The 16,472-nt window shown below is 51.3% G+C and overlaps 1 protein-coding gene across 12 annotated transcripts in view; it reads left to right on the top strand.

Annotated features, from left to right (window-relative positions):
- The first annotated feature begins 246 nt into the window (after window positions 1–246).
- Window positions 247–16,472, top strand: part of ZMIZ1 (zinc finger MIZ-type containing 1) — a 345,842-nt gene continuing 329,616 nt past the window's right edge. For 8 of the 12 annotated variants that reach the window (XM_072039495.1, XM_038181591.2, XM_038181582.2 and 5 more), the window contains exon 1: window positions 251–766. The gene's annotated coding sequence lies outside the window, so the exon portion shown is untranslated. Of the gene's footprint in view, window positions 767–16,472 lie in introns of all 12 variants that reach the window. The other 4 variants (XM_072039497.1, XM_038181594.2, XM_038181592.2 and 1 more) reach the window with 2 other exon arrangements.

Genomic DNA, 16,472 nt, shown 5'->3' with positions numbered 1-16,472 from the left:
CAGCTTGTCCCCATGGCCGTGCACAAACACAAGCCACGAAGCCAATAAACAGCGATCGGTACCGCGCAGCGGAGGCACCGCATGCTCGGCGGCGGGCGGGCTCCCGGGCGGCTTTCCCCCGTGGCAGGCGGGGGGAGGAGGAGGAGGAGGTGCGGGGAGGGGGGGGGGGTGTTCTCCTGCCTGGGGTTCGCGCAGTGGAAGGGTTTTCTCTCTCCTTTTTTTTTTTTTTTTTCTTGTGCGTGCAATCCAGGCAGCCTCCGCCGCGCCTCCCCGCCGTCAGCCCGACATTGGCGATGTTTTAACTCGCCTCCCAGCCCCGAACTTGGGGCGGCGTGAGCGTGTGTGTGTGTGTGTGTGTGTGTGTGTGTGTGAGTGTGCCGGGGGGGGGACCATCCCCGCAGGAGGCAGCTCCCTTTCCGATAGGAATCTGGGACAGATTTTGCCAGCAGCCACCGAGCGTGGCCCGGCGGCACGGAGCAGCCCGTGTAACCCGACACTCCAACTTGCCGTGCGCCCTGCGAGTTGATTCACTTACTCACCGCCGGCACCGCGCTGCCGCTCGCTGCCGTGGGCGAGGAGAGGGGGGAGAGGGGACGGGGAGAGAGAGGAGAGCAGAGAGAGAGGGGAGAGAAAAAAAGGACCGGGGTGGGGGGGCGGGGGGAGCCGGGCGAGAGGGGGAATAAAACAATCTGCCTGGCGGAATACCCCGCTAGAGCCGCGGAGCGCTGGGGGAGCGAGGACGCTGCCTGGTGCCGAGCCCAGCCGGGTAAGTTGGGGGGCGCCGCTCGCAGCCCCCCGGGCAGGGGGCGCGGACAATGGGGGGGGGGGAGCGCGGGGAGCGCCCCTGGGGGGCCCGGCCCGGCCCGGGGCGAAGTTGGCGGCGGGGGCCGGCAAAACAAAGGGGGCCGGGGCCGGGGGGGCGAGCCCCGGGGGCGAGCTGCTGGCGGCCGGCTCGGGAGCGGGGCCTCCCCGGCGGGCGGCAGGAAGGAGCCGCCGGCGGTCACCCCCCCCCCCCCCCCCCCCGCTGGCCTTGCCCTGCCCCCGGTGCATCTGTCCGGGGGGGCCCGGCTCGGCTCGGCTGGGCTCTGCTCGGCCCGGCCCGGCCGCCGCACAAAGCGAGGGGAGCGGCGGCGGAGCCGCTCCGGGAATGTAAACACGGCGCGGGGCCGCCGGGCTGCGGCCGGCAGCGGGGGGGTGGGGGGGGGGCGGCGGGGCCGCTGCGAAGCCGCGCCGGGGGCTGCAAACTTTGCGCCGCGCCCCGCCGGGGGTCGGCTCCCGCGGCGCCGGGGGGGGCTTGGGGGAGGCTCGGGGGGTTTTGCCCCCCCCCCCACACCCGGCGGGGGTAAAGCGAGGGGCAGGCTCCGAGCGGGGCTGCGGGCGGCGCGGCGGGGCCGGGGGGGGCCGGGGGTTGGCGGCCGGGGTCCGCAGGCCGGAGCGGAGCGGGTGTCGCGAGTGCGTTTTTCAATGCGTTGAGACGGGAGAAGAGGATTTAACTTGGCAGGCTGAACAAATGCTCTATCAAAGGTTTCCTAAGAGACAGTGGGAGAGCGGGGGAGATGAATGACCCGCGGTGGTTTTAGGGTGCTACCTCTGCGGGCTGGCTTTCACAGGCGCAGTGGCCATTTAGGGCTCTGAATACAACTCCGCGCATCAGAAAGGCGACAGGCTTATAAAATTTAAAAGGGCAAAAGCCCATTAATGCTGTGGCAGGGCTCTGGCTCCCAGCTCTGCTTGAGCAGCTCCAAGCGCCTTCAAGTGCCAGAGCTTTTAAGGAATCCCCAGCAGCAGCAGCTCCCCCGGGGCTGCCGGGTGGACCTTGGCCTTGGGCAGCGGCCGACCTGGGGCAGCCTCTGCTCGGCTGGGGCAGCGCGACCAAACGGGAGCCAGGCGAGGGCAGGACGGGGAGAAGAAAGGGCCCGGGGCCGGGATGCCGGGCTCGCAGCTCTGCGGGCTGCAGGCGCCGTGCCGCTGCAGCGGGGGCACGGTGGCAGGGCTCCGAGAGCGCTGCCAGCAGCAGCAGGAAAGTTTCACAAAGGAGTCGAGCAAAATTACGCTCCGCTGACGGTCTCTGGGAGAACGAGGGTCTGGCGAACAAACGTAGTTGGTCTGCGATTCAAACTTCCACTTCCTTCTCTCGATAGAGGGAAATTTACTGTGGCATCAATCTTCTCTTGGCGGGGCCCGATTCAGGTTTGTGAATGCCAGGAGACTTGCTCTGACCTTTTTCTGTTCAAGTTGAGGATGTTGAAACACCAGCCATCAAACAAAAGACACATTGAAAGCAAGATCTGCAATGGAGCACGTGTGACTTTGAGGCTAGTTGAGTGCGTTTGGTGGCTGTTTTCCGCCGAGTTGGGGGGAGGAGAGAGAAAAAGGACGCTTATTTTTTAAATGAGATTATGGAAAACATGACTTGAAATCCCCTAAATATCCCCGAGTCAAGGACCTTTTTTATTTCTATCTTTACTTTTACAACGTCTTAGGAAAATGCCTCCGTTTCTTCTATTTTCTTTTTTTACATATGTCTAATTTGCAAATGACGAGTATATTTTTTTCCCCGCAAGTGTGAAGATGACCAGGAATGTTACCGAATTTCTGATTTTTTTTTTATTTAAAAAAAAAAAAAGCTTTAGAGAATTAAGTGACTTTCGGATTACAGCTTAAAACAATGAAAAATTCCCTGGGGTTTAATTGACAGACTCACGATTTTATCTACTCAAGATAATACTACCTCAAAAGGTGGCAGATTTAAAGATTACTCTGTAAATTGTAAGTTAAACTTAGTTTGGGCTCGGAGAATTGAAAAAGAACCCCCTCAGGACCAGTCGATGTAGGTATCTAACCTGCCGGTGGCACTCATAACAGGGACAGATGCCGTTATTGTTTGCATTGTTTACAGCCCACAATACCTTAAACGCTGATAATGATTAGAAACAATAATTGAGGCTGTGGCAAAGGATCAATGAAAACTTTGCTTCAGGAAAGAAGCGAGTTGCTGTGTGTGTATGTATGTATACACACAGTATTTGGAGCTGTCTGAGAAGCGCAGTCACCGTGCGGTACAGAACTCTGTTTTTAGAATATTTTAAGAAACCCACAGAAGATAATAGATGAGTTTCGGCATAACCTAGGATTTGTACTGATGGCAGTGGTTACGGGGAGCTGAAAGGAGAGGGCTCTGTGCAGCGCGTTTCCATTCATAACTTTTCTTGGGAGTTGTTTGCACTTTACCCTAAATCTCCTCCACTTTTATAGGTTCCAAAGGTTCTGTGTAGACAAAGGAGGAAAAAAAAAAAACAAACAAGCAGCCAACAACCCAAACATCTCGGGTGACGGTTACATCACTGATACTATAGTTGGAGACAATGTTGGCTGTTTTTTTAGCAACTTGGTGTTTGTGCTAGCAGCTCTGGAGAGCCTGGTTTCTTCGCTTGAAAAGGAAGAAAAATGCATCTCTGAGGAAATGAAGTTGGCGTTCGTTTTGCCTTCCCCAGTGTTTCTGGTAGGCTTCAGGTGGTGGGACCCGGCTTCCTTCCCACCCCAGGGGAGGAAAGGTGGCCACGGGTGCTGGTGGGCTGCTGCTGCCCTACCTGGGGCACCTGGCTCCCACCAGTAGCTCGTGCCTGCGATCAGAGATTTGAGCACTGTGCAATTGGCTGATTTGTTCGCTCCTAGTTAGACCAATTTTTGTGAAATCCTATCCTCTATTACAGCCAAGTGACAAGGGTATTGCTGAAGAGTTGAGGGTTGGTTTACTCTTGTTCTCGTCAACTGCCTGTTGTGGGATGAAGAGCACAAGTCCTCTTTATCCATTTCCATAATTTTGTGAGAAAGCACCTCATACGGTGCAGCAATACAGAGCGCCATGGATGGGCACTGATGTGCCTGCTGCTCAGAGGTGTGTGCTCCTTTTGCTGAATTTGGCATGTGTAAGCTTTCCTGCTGATGGTAAGCGGAGGCTGTGTCAGTGGTATTAGAAATCATTTCTGCTTGAAAATGGTGTCTTTGGCTTAAAAACAAGGTTTGAGAATTGGAACGTTGCTTTGTCATATTGATTTTTCTTCTGCTTCTCTTTCTGAAAGCAAAAACTTCTTGTGTAGCAATTTCACGTTATTTATTTCCATTGGATTACGCAGGATCATTAGCATGCCGCTTGCTTAATGTTGGACATTTTTAAAGGTGGCGCAGGCTGCAGGAGCAATGTCCAGGCAATGGGTTGTAATGGATCTCCACAGCTTGACTGTTGGAGGCAGTAGTGTATTATGAGAGCAGAGGATGGTCCTACACTTGTTTCGTGTTATTTTTGGTTCTGATCCTCCAAGTTGTGCTGGAGTTCGCATGGCCTGCAAGGGTGAGGTTTGGGGGTGTCGGTACCGTGCCACTACCCTTTATTAAGTAGGGCAAATTGCTGTGGGTATTCTCTGTCTGGGGGGAGGGGGAAAGAAAGCTATTTTTAGGCAGGCAGGCAAAATCACTTTCCATCAAATTTCTCCTGCAAGTATCAACAGAGATTAACGTAGTTCTTGGGGAATGACTCACTCATTAAAGACCGTTCCCTTTGGAAGCCCTGGATAGGCAGTCATTCGGTCCAGGCCACCCATAATTTCCTTCAGTTGCCTCCACTTCTTAGACCTGTAGCAAAGGACAGGAAAAGTAACTTGTGCTCCTCTACCAAGTCTCAGGGCAGCCAAACGCAGGCCCTTCTAGTGGGGTTGATGCCCTTCTGAATAAGGCTTAGGATCTGATGAAATACCTGCACTCGGACCCACCTGTCCGTTCGCTAGGTAATGCGATCAGTTGAGCTGTTTCGTGTAGCATATTCGTGTCGTGGTAGTGGCACAGAAGCTCTCATGGTAGCACTCTGTTCGGATACATGTAGGAAGTGCATCCCTTTGTTGATAATCTGGCATTTGTTTTGACTCGGCAGAGCAGCTTTGAATTGATTCCCAAAGCGACATGGGCAGGCTGTTGGTCCAGCGTGGACGGGGGGAGGAGGGACACAAGACATCGCGCCAATGCCGTGAACGTGCACGGCGCTACCGAGTAGTGCAGATTGCATAAAGCTGAGTTTGGACTGCCCCTCCTGCTCCTTGTTTGTCTTTGGAAGGAGTTAGGTTTGTTTTTTCCCTCCTGACTTTGTGTGTATATGCCAGTGGATGGTGGCAAGCTGATTGACACAAGCGGTATGATCCTTGTGCGAGGGCGTCCTCCTGCAGCCCGCGGACCACAGCCAGACGATGATGCTTGGCTGCCTGACCTGCTGGCCGTGCTGCCCTCCTCGCCCTGCAGAGCCCTGCTCGGTGCTGGCTGTCAGCCTTGTGGTGTTGGAGAAGACCAGCAATGCTGCGGGTCGGACTTGGGAAGTGGGGACAGCTCCAACCTATGGATAATAGCTGGGCGTCGTCAGAGCTAGCATGAGAGTGAAAGCCACAGGCATCGTGGAAAACCGGCACGGGAATTGATTGTTGTCTTCATGCAGTTGTCTTCAAAGCTGTGGTTGTGACGCTCTGAGGTGTGCCTGGTGGCCTCTGGTGGCTCGGGCTCGTGTCTGGTCAGCGCAGCGTTAAGTGGAGAGCACTGCCAGCGTGGTCTGCCCAATGCACAAACGGGGGCAAGCTCTGCCCCGATCAAGTTGCAGCTCCTTGCAGCTGGGAAATACCATTTGCCATCTTTGCTGATTGGGTATGTGTTTGGGGAGTGAGAGAAAAGGAATACATGGGCAGCAAGCTTGTCTTGTCTTTGGATTTTGCTTTTCTAATGTCTTTGAGGCTGTAGGTCTGCAATGGCTGAGCAGCTGGCAGTGAGTGTTACCAGTCTCTCTGTTTGTGGATGGTCTCATAGCTAATCAGAAGGGTTTATGTATTGGGGCTGCAGTGACATAGATATGTGGCAGAGCAGTAGGGGCTTCAGCTGGCCGCTTGGTAGCAGGAACAGTTCCCTTGATGAATATCTGCTTGTTTCTTGGCTGTACTCCTGCTTCCCTCTGAGAACAGCAGAGCCTTTTAGGCTGCCCTGAAATGCACACCCTCCTCTATCAGGAAATCTGGAAGGGCAGGTCTCTTATTCCTCAAGACCCATTCCAAGCAGAGATGAAGTGAGGGAAGGCAGGCTCGCTGTGTAAGGGCATGGTGGGACGGGGGTGGCAGAGCAGGGTGCTGCGGAGGCTGGCTCCTGATGGTGAGGGGCTGGGGCTGGCCTTCCCTGGGTGCTGCCTGGTCTCACAGCTGCTGAGAAGGTGGGCTGTCACTAGTTGGATCATGGCTTCTACCTCAGCAAAGGTTTAAAAACAATAGCCTGAAGCTCACGAGGGTTTTTACGACTTCTTTTGCGTATTGCTGCGGCTCAGAGCCTTCCTCTGCGCTGTTGGCTCGGGATGATCTGGAGCGTTGTCCAACAGCCGCCTGGTAAACATGCTGCCTCCAGCTCAAAGGTTGCCATCTGCCTTTGGTTGTTTTAGAGGTGTGACGGGAAGAAAACAAAGCGGAAGGGTTGAGTGGCGGTGGGGAAGGGCTCGTGTCTCGGGCTACATTGCGTGCTCAAGGAGGTGAGGGCAGCTCGGTGTCCGGTTGTCCTGCTGCCCCAAAGCCCAGCCTGAGCATCTACTCGTCCAGCCAGAAGGTGGCTGCCCCTGTAGAAGGTCTGAAAATAGAAACATACCCTGTGTATCATCACTTGAACATACGCTTTAGCTTTTCCTTTGCATTGCATGTAGCTGTAAGCTTTTTGCTGTGTAAATGATTTTAAGAAAACACACCTTATAAACAGGAAACCTGTTCAGAACATGTTTTGGCTTAAAATGCATGACAAAAATACAAGTAACTGAAACCAGAGTAGTTTGACAGCCAGCACTGTCACATTTGCATTTTAAAGCTAAGACATTGATGGGCCAACAGAAGATCCATTTGGCTTTCCATCCTTCCCCCCCCCCCCCCCCCCGGCCGCTTTTCCTCTATCTCCCCAATAAAATAAAAAGGCAGGATAAAAGGTTTAAAAAGCATTTTTAAAGACTTTGTTGACATTGAATTCTCAGAAGAACAGTTTGTTTATATATCTCTCTATATACGAAAGAGAGGACGGTTTATTATCCTGCAGGTTTGCAAGGGGAAAGAAGAATGATGTGGTTGTCAGGCAGTCTACCTGATCTGTTGGTGTCTTGCTTGTAAAGTCTGTGTTTGTTTAATGCTCTTATAACCCTTTTCCCGGCAGCGGGATCACAGAAGTTAACTTGTTTAGAGCTAGTATACAGCTTACGTTGGCCTCCCTTGCAGCAACCCAATGCCTGCCCCAAAGCCTTTTCAAAGAAAGCTTTTCTTCCCTCCTCCTCTTAGAGCACAGGTTGATGCACTTTACATCTGATTACACAATTATTTTTTATTATTATTATTTTTTTAATATGGGAATGCTTGTTCTAAAAAGACTTCGGGCTGTGAGCTGTCATCCTGCAAATGTGCTCAGGATCCTGACTGTCTGCATGCTGGGGTCTCTGTTCTTCGGGTGCTTTGCGAAGCCATTAAGTGCCCCAGCAGCCACTGTCTGTGTTTCACAGCAAGTCAGGGCACCGAGCTGTGATGGGTGCATGCCTGCAGACACGGGTGGCAGCTCAGTGACTGGAAACACAAGTGCAGCGTGCTGTGTTCATGAGGCTGGTTTGCTATGGACATAATGTGTTTGGCATTGTCGCATTGGCAGGTTTCTTGCCTCAGAGGTCTGCTCTGATACAGCTCTCAGGGTGAGGCTCAAAGCCACTCTCAGTTGCTCTTTGAGAAATGTATTGCAAGAACTATATGTGCATCTCTTTGGTCCCCCTCTCAAGCATGAGATTCCTCCCCAAACTTACATCACTGGTTTAAAAAGCCTGGGATCGCAGTCCAGCTGGAGTGTGATACCATTAGACGCAGGAGCCTACTGGCTTTCCAACTCAATGCATAGCTTTGGCTTTTGGCACTGTAAAACTCTGACATCTCGCGCATTAAAATCATAACAGCATTATGTAAGGAGAAGTTATTTTAGGTCAGTAGCAGCGTCTCGGAAAACTTGGTTAAAGCCATCTCGAGAGCTGAGACGCGTGGGCTTGCATACTGCTGTGGCTGGTGGTGGCGTGCTCCTGACCTCTGTGCCCCATTCCCAGCCCGTGTCCTGCTGCTGCGGGGACACCTCGGGGGGATCTCAGCCGTGCTCAAACACCCTATGGAGCTGGGAGCAGGCGCTGGGTGCCAGGAGGGCTCTGAAGCCCGGCCGAGGAATGTCACACCTCTCCCTTGGGCGCCTGCTCTTGGCTTGTGGCACGGACGGCGCTGCTTCAGTTGGCCTTGTTGTTCTTCGTCAAGGGACAGGAAAATTATGGCAACAGCTGCTGCCAACCTACAGGAAACAGAGTGCGGAATAAACCTGGGGGAAGCCTTTGAAATGTTTTTAATAACAAATAATTCCAGTATTTAACCAAGGTGCAGCTTAGGTGTGAAAGATGCGACACTCTGACTTCTCCTAACAGTGTAAGGTGCCTGCCTTCAGGACCAAGGCTGGCACACCAGATGATGCTCAGGTGTGTTGCAGACAAAGGGAGGAACATTCAGACCTTGTTTATACTTCAGAAGGAATCAGCAACAGGACACGTGATAAATATTTTAAAGCCGTTGTGTAGAGTGCATGAAATGGCAATGAAGCCTGAGCACGGAGGCGATGGGCGCGCTTCCTGATGGAGCAGCACAGGCGGAGAGCAGGAGGCTGCCCCTGGTGCAGAGCAGGCAGTGCTCCGGCTAAGGGGTAGCTGTGTGAGCAAACGCCTTGAAAAAGGCAATGCTATGGACTTCAGAGCTATTGGGATTACAGCAGGCTTGGAGAGGACTTTTATTCCACCTTCATCGACAGGAGATCGCTCTTTGTGAAGAGGCCAGCGGACAGAAGGACCAGGGAGGTGTGTGATCTGCAGGGGAGCGCAGCAGGCATCTGCCAGGGGGTGCGGAGCTGGGGTTTGAGGAACTGGTGGGGGCAAGCAGATGGGCACCTTAAATTCAGGGCTGTTTTTTTAATCACTAAGCAAAATACCAGGATTGCTTTGTCTCTAAATAAATGCAGAAATATGTGAAATTTGGGATTCATTTGTTCAAGTTCCTTTTGTTAACTGATGGATACATGGAGCATCTGTTTGGAAGAGTTTGGCGTGTTGCCTCTAGGATAACAGAGCATGGTTGCTTGCCCCAGGCAGCGATTGGTACCTGTCCTAAGGCACTATTTTTTAACCTGTGTGTACCTGGGATTAGTGCTACCGTAGCTGTAGCAGTGTCCTCACAAGCACGGCACTGGACACGGACACCTAATGGAGCTCTCACCTCTGTTTGCCCTGTAGCTGGGAGTACTGGATGGATGCAGGTAAACATCTTAGCGAGCTGAATTGAGCCAAGGGGAGGGCAGCAGGCTTGCTGTTGTGAAGCTCCCGGGGTCTGCCATGGTGACTAAGACAGCTTGATAGCTTCCTTATTGGCCACCATCTGCCGGCTGGGCTCCGAGCACGGGGAGCAGCACACGGGGAGCAGCGCGGGCGCTGGCACGGCCAGGGGCTGGCTGCTGGTCGGGGGCGCTGGGCAGCGTGGTGGTGAACAGCAAAGCGCAATGCTCCGGAGGCTTCTGGCCACAGTTCTCTGGCAATCTGTCATTAGATTTGTTAAATCACTTGAAAATGAAATAAAAAGAATTTTAAGAGACGGTGTTTTCATTTGATTAAATTTTGTGTCCTGAGTGCATAGATAAATTATTCACTCAGTGCGTGAACCCTTCGTGAATCCTCTTGTGGAAGTCCTGTACTCGTGCCAATTTTTGGAGTACCACTCTTCCTAAAATTCCACCAAAATTTCTAATTTTTTTGGCAGTCTGTGGTGTCGTCTGTGTTAAAATTTTTCATTTAATACTTTGAGTTTGGTCATCCAAAAAGGAACAGCAGTGTGTCGGCGTGGAGTCTCCGTCCTCCTTTGTCTGAAACTGGAGCTGCAGCCCTCACCACCTCTTTCTCAATAAAGAGAAATGTAAATCAAAAATACTTGTAATGTTGCCAACATCTTGTCCTAGCAATATCCCAGCATACTAAATTATACAATGAAGAAACATAGTTCATATCTCCTGTCACAAGAAAAAATACATTTTTAAGTATATCTCTGCTCTATTCATGCTCCTTCAGCGTTCATAAATTTATGCTTTGTTCTGCTGAAGGCAACTTCACCTGATAAACTCCTTCTTGAAATAATGAAGGACTGCGGACTTAGGCTCCTGTTGTCACCGCTGCACCTGACTGAGGAATAATTTGTAACGAAATAAAATGCACACATGCTAATCTCTTGTGAAGATTGTCTGACATCTTCGTTTAGTAAGGATTAAACCCTGCAAAAGGAACACAGAGGAGGCAGGAATTCCCTGGCAGTTGATCTATTTGTGTGTTTAACGTAGAATATTTTTAGCCTGAAATACAAAAATACGTACTTCTGTATCCAAAGAGACTGTTGTTTCCATTTATTTTAAAACCCTGGATGGGAAACAAGATGTTAGACCTATTATAATGCAACCCAGTAATTAACATATGTTGGCCTGCCTCTGCCAAGGCTTCCGTGTGAGTAATGCAAGTTGCACAAGTAGAGGAGTCAGGTTGTTTGTCAGTGAAGAGCCGTACGTATATGCACGAGTGATCAGATTGTAGAGGCATCATCTGAGGCTGGGGTGGGAGTCTGTGTTGGAATATAAAAGCAATTACAGTTGTCCTTTCGGCTGTGTGAGGTTTGGAAAACTTTGTTTTTTTTTCTCCTGTTGTTGCCAATAAAAGAAATCATCCTGTGCAGGATTAAAAAAAAAAAAAAAAAAAAAGAGATAATGATCAACGGAAGCTTCCAAGCTTTTGCTGTGTTTGTGTTTAATTCCCCAATTACGGGGTGACTGGAGGGAGGAGTCCTGGGGATGCTCTCAGCAGCAGGAGGTCTCTGTCTCAGGCCCTCAGAGGTGACAGCGCTGCAGGCACGTTGGGTGGGTGCTGGGGCGGGGATCCCCTTCCCTCTTTGGAGGGACCTTCTGCGACACAGGAGGGGGTGACTGTGTTGAACTAGACACGTTATCTGTGCTAAAAGCTAATATAGAGGTAGTCCTAGCTAGAAAGCACATCTTCATGTGAAGCACAGACTGCACGTGTTCTCTAGAGATTTGTTACTTCCACCCAATGTACACCTTGTGTGGCTATGCCAGTTAGGCGTAGGGAGAAGGAGAGCGAAGGAGCAGAAGATGAAATTAAAAAAAAAAAAAAAAGCATGTGCATAAATATGTCAAAATCAAATCACAGGTGAGTCCAGATTTTCCTTGTTTCCCTCCCCCTTGCCCCCCAACCAAGACCGTACATGTATGAGCAATTAGGACCTACTTTTCCTAGTAAGCGTTACAGGAAGATGAAAGGTGTATTGTGCGTTCAAACAAATGAAATGCATCCTCAAAAGAGTTTGAAGGTCGTATGTTCCTGAACTCTCAAATGTGCTCTAATTAGTGCTCTATTTAAAAGCAGGCTTGGGTTGTTAACCTGGGAGCAGACGGCTGCACACCAGCTAATGGTTTAATGGGAGCTCCCACCTGGTGACTGTTCTCTGCGCACTGCTCCCGATGTGACCCAGTCACCTTGGGTGGAGGGACGGGGCCGTGGAGGGGTGATAGGATCAGTTGACATCTGCATGCGTTGTAAGTGTTGACCTGCAGACACTGGGGGTTCTTCGGTACCTTACTGTGGTAGAGCGTAATGCATCATCACTTTTCCTTTTAGAGAGTTGCGTGTTTAATTTGTAGCTTCTATTTTGACACTATCTGTTAAGCTATAAATAAAGCTTGACTACAACAACGATGGCCTTCAGGCTACCTTCTGACTGTAAATTCACAATTGTTGGTTTTGCCTTGTCATTTTCAAGCTGTGTACCCTGGGTGGTGTTGAAGAAAAGAACTTAGAGAAATGTGGGTTTAGTGCCTAGAGTACTGATCAGTCAAATTTAAGATTGCCAACCTTAAAAATACTCAGACACCACAAGCCAGGCCCGTAGGACTGTTCAAAACAGTGATAAACTTGGCGTTCCACAATCCTGCTTTTGGGGCTTGTTGAAGGTTCGTATTTTCAAGTCTTACCCACAGTCACAAGCGCTAGAAGCTCATTGAATAAGCAGCGATGCTGTTACTATCAGTTGTCTTAAGGAGTTGGGGCTTCAGTGTGTGTGTGAAAATAGTGCTAGATGAAGCTCCGGGACTCCTTCCTTCTGTTTTGTGCTCTGTGGTGCTGGCTGCAGTTTGGTGAGGGAGCCCCATTGCACTGCAGCCTGGGGGACGCTCTCCCCAGAGCAGGCTGCTGGCAATGCCGTGCCCCTGTTTGGCAACCAGTCCAACGTCTTGTGGCTTTCCCCCAAATTAAGCACGGACCATGTGGGTTAAAATTTCCGATTCTCAAATTGTTCACGTCTGGAAAACGCACTGAGAGCTTGAAGGGCAACTGTTGGGTTTAAAACCTGTTCCCCCTTCCACTGCTGTTAGTCCAAAACAGGCAGATGCAGCAGGGTTTTTTGGAGATCCTGAAAAAACTGGGTGCTCTAAGGGGGAAAATCGCTAGATGGGAAAAAATGCTTGGTGAGAAAGGTGTAGTTGGGTTTACCTCCTCCTTAGCATTTGGGTTGTAAAAAGTGAGGTTGCTGAATTAGTATTAATATTTGTTATGCATTTAAATACCTGTCAGAAGGCTTTGTGATCTATGGGTACTACTTCTGTCCTCACTCACAAATCAGCAGATGTCCCCAGGACTGTTGGACATCCATCCTTTGGAGGTGTTTATGAATAAACAGTTCTGCCTGTTGTAATTTTGGTTGGTCAGGTCCCCCTGAATTGCTGCACTCGGTGCAGTTGTGCTAACACTTAAATACTGCCTGTGAGGAGGTTTGATTAAAATTGCATCTCTAGGTGCGCGCTAAATACCTCTGATATCTCACCTACAGACAGCGGTAGAATTGTTGGTAAGAATGACAGCTGCAGGCAATAAATGAGGACAGTAATAGAAGGCTCAGTGCTGGGTAGAGCATCGTAAATCATGGGGCGAGAGCAGCGAGAGCGCTGACAAATCGGCGAGCAGCTGCAAACAGCACTTTCCAGGTAAGAATTATTGCGCTCGCTCCCGATAACTGCTCAGAAACCACCTCTTCCTTGTACGTGGGCGACTTCCCTGCTGCACGGTCGCTCGTGCTGGTGCAGTCGGTCGAGCTCGAGTGTTTTTCCCTGGGAACGGGGAGTGTTTCGCCTGGTGTCATCTCCGTACCGTGCACCCGGCCTTTGTTTTCGTCCCGGGCGTGTGCCAGTGTGAGCTGTTCCTTTCTAGGAGGAATATCCTAATCCTTTTTGCAGCCGATGAGCTGTTCTATTTAGTTTCCTCGGAGACTTTGAAGAAGTGTTTTTTGGAAGGTGCAGAGAAGGGGCTGTGTTTGGCTGGTTTTAAGCTAGCTTGCTTTGTTAGCCTGTGCTAGGGGGAGTTGGGAGTGAGCCTGTATGCTCCTAAACAAAATAAAAAAGTAAAAATCTGGAATAGTGCAGTTCAAATAGAGGAGATAACGATCTAGTCACCCAGAAAACAATCTTACTCCTGCACTGTTAGAGAAATGAAAAGTATTTTAATGGAATAACGATAGGAAACAGATGGCAAAGGGCTAGCAACTGAAATGTTTTTGAACACTAAAAAATAAGTGTCAAACACATGTCCCATATTTTAATTATAGCTGAAAGCGTCACGTGGCAGAACGCTTTCAAATTCTGAAGTCTTTTATGTAAATATTCAACCTTAATTTCTATTTTTTTGGTTACTGGGCGTTATTCTTGGTAAACTCGAGGCTTGGGGAGGGTTCGGCCGTCACAAGTTCCTGCGGCGAGCACCGAGCCTGCAGAAGGGCGTTGTGGTTGGCACGCGTCCACGGCCGTGTGAGCGCGGGGGCTCAGGAGGCCGCCCGCTGGATGCGAGCGCTGTCACTTGGCTCGATGCGGGAAGCGGGGGGTGCAGGCGGGCTGCTGCTGGGGAGGCAGGGAGAGCAGCTTGGGCGGCGCGGTGCTGGGTGCCCGGCGGGGGCTCCCTCGGGGTCAGCCCCAGGGGCTGGGCACGCACTCCAGATGCAGCATCTTGTGCACAGCGGGAGCCTTTGTGGCTGCTGCTGCAGGTGGGCTGGCGTGAGGTGTGCCTGGTGGGGCTGTGCCCACTGGTGACACTGTGCTGGTGTCCGCAGGTGCTCGGGGTGGAGATTTCGGTTTTGATGCACCGTGCTTATGGTTGGGCAGCATCTGCCCTCCTCCGGGGCTTTGAGCAGTGTACTTAGAGCATACAAATAAAGCGTTCCCAGGAGATGGTCCTTGAAACAACATTATTTACATCATTATTTACATACATGGTAATCGTGGGTCTACGTAAAGCTGCAGGCCCCACTTGCAGCACACACACATGTATGTACAGCCAGTACCAGGCTGCTTCCACGATTAGCGGGTCTTGTTTTGAAAGGCTTTCCTGCCCCAGTGTTTGCTCCCGTTAAGGTCACTGGCTGTGTGACTCACGGTCAGTGGGATCAGGTCACTGACTGGGTAAAGGGCTTTGTTTTTTTGGGGGAGTGTTTTTAGCCTTTGCATCGCCCTCCCCCCGCCCCAATTAAGGTTAATTATCAGCTGAGGTAGCTGCTGTTGATACGGCTGGCTGCACTGTGCCCAGCCCCTGTGCTGACCAGGGGCCACGCTGGGAATGCAGGAGGCAGGTTGGTGGGGGCCGAGACCCCCCCAGCTCAGCTGTCCAGGCTTCCCCTGTGGTCTGCAGTCACCTTCCAGTTCCCCCAAGCAACAAAAAGCATTTGCACACACCAAAACAAATTATTTTTCCAGGAACAAATGCTTGTTTTTCTTCTATAGAACATTCTTCAAAAGTTAACAGCCGTCCCAGAAGTTATTTTTCGATGTTCCTGTGGTATTTCTGTAACATACGCAGTGTGTTCAAATGCAGGTCTTTGTGCGTTTTTCTTGAAGTCTTGCTGAACTTCCATCCTCCCTTGATTTAATGCTGGAAGTGCTGAAGGGTGCCATTCATCTGGCTGGTGGTACGGTGGGTTTTAGAAAACAAGCCGGAGGACATGGACCTGATTGAGCTCCGTTCCCAGCAGCACAGGACTTTCGCACAGGTTGTCCCCAGTGTGGCCATGTCCTGCCCTTGCCCAGTCCCCATTCTGACAGGAGCCACAAAGGGGAGGTGTGTGAGTGCCCAGCTGGGTGCCGGCTGTGTCACTTGTTGTGTCCTCTGGAAGATGGTGAGAAGTGGTGTGTCTTGGAGGTGGTGCTGGCCGTGCCATCAGCGCAGGGTCACTGAGCACAGAGAAGGGAGGGTGACAGGTGAGCAAGGGGCCATCACTCCCAGATGGGCAGTGGCTTGGGCACGGGGCAGCATGCAGAACTGTTTTCCTAAGCTGTTTCTCCTGGCTAGGGGTAAGCAATATTGTTAATGATGTGCAAGCTGTACCGTAATGCCCAGTACAAGCACTGTACTCTGTGAGAAGGACGGGCGATCAGTGCTTCCATCCTCAGGCTGTGGCTTGGCCTGGCTGGGGCTGCTTCAGCCTCTGGTTCCCTGCTGCACGTTACTCCTATCCGTACGCTGTGTGAGCATCAGTGTTTGTGCAGGTGTGTGATGAATCAGACTGCTGAGCTGATGGAGGAAAAAAAAACCTTCTTGCGTTTCGGTGCAAGTTCTCCCTCCTGGCCCCCACCTCTTGGTTCCCCACTCCTTTTCCCCGTGTGGATGTGCAGGTCATGGTGGGAGCACGGCACGGGTGGCAAAGCTGTGCGGGGCTGGGGAGGAGCATTTGAAGTGGTGCTTCTGCTTCAGGAAGTCAGATGGATCCCCAGCCTCACAATTAGCTGAACATCAGAAACCCAGCTCACAAACAGATTGGGTCAAGTGATTAAAACCACGATATTGTGATTTGCGTAAACTTACTTTCCTATTAGTGCTAGAGCATCTTTTGCTGGGGACAGGTAGGTTCTCACTAAATGGGGACAAATTGCTGGGAGTACAGCCAGGGGAACTGGCCGGGGGTCTCAAAACCATGAACCAAGTCAGTGAAGAGAACTTGGCTCTTCTGACACTGCCTGTGCCAGGCACCAGCCAGCTCCTAGGTCGAGTTGGTGACTTGGGAGGCTGGACATCTCCAGCAAAGTGAGGTAATGCTGGAAACGCTTGGCCTCAGCTGTGTCTTCGGCTCATGGTTGGGGGCACCTGGGGAGTGTGGCAGGGCCAGGGCTGCCTGCTCTGGACAGGAGCAGAAAGGTCTGCAGAGGGTGCCTCCAGGTGCCACAGGCTGTGGAAGCTCTAATGTGGATCTTATGCAACATGGGATCCCCTCCCCCTCTTTTGTCTGTATGAACTGCACTTTTACTGAAATGGATGGCTTCCTTTTCTGTCAGAG

The sequence above is a fragment of the Anas platyrhynchos genome, chromosome 6 (assembly GCF_047663525.1).
Source record: "Anas platyrhynchos isolate ZD024472 breed Pekin duck chromosome 6, IASCAAS_PekinDuck_T2T, whole genome shotgun sequence".
NCBI classification, from domain to species: Eukaryota; Metazoa; Chordata; class Aves; order Anseriformes; family Anatidae; genus Anas; species Anas platyrhynchos.
The sequence above is the reverse complement of the archived record's forward strand: the minus strand, read 5'-3'. Positions and strand labels throughout refer to the sequence as shown.